Source organism: Polypterus senegalus, chromosome 14 (genome assembly GCF_016835505.1).
Source record: "Polypterus senegalus isolate Bchr_013 chromosome 14, ASM1683550v1, whole genome shotgun sequence".
Lineage (NCBI taxonomy): Eukaryota > Metazoa > Chordata > Cladistia > Polypteriformes > Polypteridae > Polypterus > Polypterus senegalus.
In genome coordinates, this window is record NC_053167.1 from 144,498,769 (window position 1) to 144,501,990 (window position 3,222).

At 36.4% G+C, this 3,222-nt stretch overlaps 1 long non-coding RNA gene across 1 annotated transcript; it reads right to left on the minus strand.

The window, feature by feature from the left end:
• Positions 1–1,418: 1,418 nt before the first annotated feature.
• LOC120514694 lies at positions 1,419–2,842 on the minus strand. The gene is made up of 2 exons (XR_005630501.1): positions 2,571–2,842; positions 1,419–2,481 (listed from the first exon to the last, which is right to left on the minus strand). It is a non-coding gene; the product is annotated as an uncharacterized LOC120514694 (long non-coding RNA).
• Between the last annotated feature and the right edge of the window lie 380 nt (positions 2,843–3,222).

Here is a 3,222-nt window from a genome sequence, read left to right on the forward strand (position 1 = left end):
AATTTACAGTAGAGATATACAGTATATATTCAGGTATATTACAAATATTTATACCTAGTCTTTTTCTTACATTTCTTATTATGATTGGCTGTTCAGTAACTCTTTAACTAAACACTTTTTTTCAAGCCATACTTAGCGCCATTGGTCCTTTACTATTTGCCAGAAGGGAGGAACACTTGTGCAGGATGGCCGAGTGTGTAATAATCTTAGCAGAATGTCTTCTAGATATCCTGGACAGAAGGCAGCTGGGTGCCAGTAATAGTTTGTGGCTTTCACCTCCCTCGCGTGTGTGCCCTACCAGGATGTGATGCGGCCAGTGAAGATGGACTCCAGACAGCGCATGTGAGACATCTCAGGAAGGCATTGGTGAACTTGGCAATAGGCAAACCATGTTGTTCCCTCCTCAATTCATCAGTGATTGTTAGTGTACGAAATTTAAACAAGCTCACCATTTCCACAGCACCCACAAAAACAAACCACAGCTTAATCCATTCTCTGAAGTCTATGACCTGCTCCTTAAATTTTGGCCATGAAAGGTCAGATTGTCCTGGCACCACTGAGTCAGCAAATAGACCTCTTGTCTGCAAGCCATTTAATCATTGGTGGTGATCAGGCCTATGATGGTGATGTCAGCAGCACTTTTAATGATGGAGTTGGTGTGGTGTCCGGACACACACATTATCATATATATATATATATATATATATATATATATATATATATATATATATATATATATATATATATATATATATATATATATTAATAATCCTGATTTGTAACATAGCATTGTTTCATACAGTAGTTCCCATATTCAGTCCCAGGGGCTGTACATTTTTTCCCCCAACTAATTTTTGCTTTTAATTCGACTCCCTTCTTGAACTTGCAAGCCAACAGTCCAGGTTTTGAAAATTAAAGGGATGTATCAAAACACACTGTTATAATTACCATATAGGGGAGTGTAATCTGTGGGGGGCATTTTAGCACCCAAACCCTTCACACAACCACACACACACACATAAGATCCAGGTTCAAATATGAATTTATTTTAAAGAAATAAAGCACACAATCCCAGTTGGGACATCCATCTGTGTCCTCCATCCATTACATTGGTCATTTCAGTAGACAATGAACTATTGAAGCAGGTCAGAAAGCCAGTCCATCCCCACTTTTCTTTACAGTGAATCACTGATCAAGTCCACTGAACAAAATGACATCACGGTAGGTTTTATCCACATGGAAAAAAAATAAAACACAAAAATCTAATTTATCGAACAGCAGCAACTGATGGGAATATTTTTTTTAACCCGTATCTCATCAAGAAAAAAGTTCATGTCCTTCAGGCATTCAAAAGTAAATAAGAAGGTGGACATGACTTCTTTAGTCTCTTCATCGTCTCCCCTTTGTTCTTATTTTTCAATTGTGTATGTAACTTCATCCTCGTCCATTTCCAGAATTCTTGGCCGGAGGACTGTCCCAACAAGTTGGTCTTTGTTGGCATCCAGCCAGTCACAAGCAGTTAGGATGTTTTGTCATGTCCAGTTAGAAACCATTCAGAAAGTGCACAAATAATTCAAAATGACTAAGTGCTCTGTAGTGAAAAAAGCATTCATTTTTATTTACTAATACATTGCTGTAAGACCCATTTCAGTTCAATCTGAACGTCTACTGGAATTGTACTGAAGTGAGTCCCTGAAAGACAAAGAGTCCAATTACCACAGCATTGTCACTTGTGAAGGCCAAATTCATCATTTCAAATAATATGTAATTTAATTGTTCCCAGTTTAGTAAGCATGCTTTAAAAACTGCTGAAACATTCACCCAAACATATTACAATAGAAATGCTACATCTAAAAAGTTATACATAATGGAAAGTGTTTACCTGAAGCAAGCGATCACTCCATTCTAGACTGGTTGATTTCTGAATGATATTGAAAAGGAAAAAGAAAGTCATCACCTTTAAGGCATTTGCTGTGCCATAAGAATCATTTCACTACATACCTGACAGGACTGTGCCTTTGTGAGGTACAATTTGCTAACTAAATGTAACCATAAATATGCTGAATATGATTGCACTGGCATAAATAATTCAGTCAACATTTTCATATTCATTAGTAATGGAAAAGAAAGATGGGGGAGAAATGTCCTCGCTCTTTCCTATCTTGTCTGGAATTGCTGGAAGCAGAAATAATTGCCATTTAATAAATCAGTTAGAACACAAGCACACAAAACCCTCATTTTTAAGACCACCATTCTCTGCCCCCATAACACCACTGACACACCACAGGGCTGACGAGAGACACAAGTTACTGACAGCCTCACCGGAGACCTGCTGTGTGACCAGTTGGTCAAAGTCTTTTTGTGAAGTTCTAATATATAAAATTAGTGTCAGAAAACTTTTCAACTGATAATTACGAAGCACTGCCCGTGGGGCACAGAATGTCCTTCTTCTCGTGTGGAAAGTGAAGACCGAAGTCTTGGCTGGAAGATAAAAAAAATTTAGAAATACTGTAAGCTGACAAATTCTTATAACTGTTCTTCCCTTGAAAAAAGCTTCAAAAGTTACACACCTTTAATGCTGGCTTTGCGAAGTAAGAGATGACACAACCATCTTCTAATTTTTGGCATGTCTTCCTAAAAAATGTAAATCGGGAAATTACAATAAATTCTATGAATAAAAAAAATCACAATATTCAAGCAAATCTTCCACTTAAACCACTGACCTGACTGAAGTCAAATGCTCTTCTAGTGGTGATGTAGAGAGCATACTAAATAAAAAATCAAGTTATGATTTGAAATCAACATTCACATCTGACTACTGGCAGAGTGTCCTCCACTTACCCTGAGCAGTCCAGGCTGTCAATCTGTGTGTCGGTAGATTCTACTAATTTAAGAGGTGATTAGTTAGTACAGCAGATATCTGTGTGTGTTTTCTGTCTTATACTAGCAGCACATATTTATATTTACATTACCTTCTGTGGTTTTTTCCAGCTACCTGGCATTATTTTAGAGGCAATTTTCCTACAGATAAAATTTGTTTTGTCAAAATTGATTTATATTATACTAATATATATATATTAAAACAAAGTTGATATGAACTTTGCAGATGGAATATCATTGTAGAACTGGATTAATAATATTTAATTCTGAAAATGTGCCAATTAATAATTTTATCACACAGAAGAAAGAATTACTTAACCAAAATTTAGCTGGAGCCTTTCA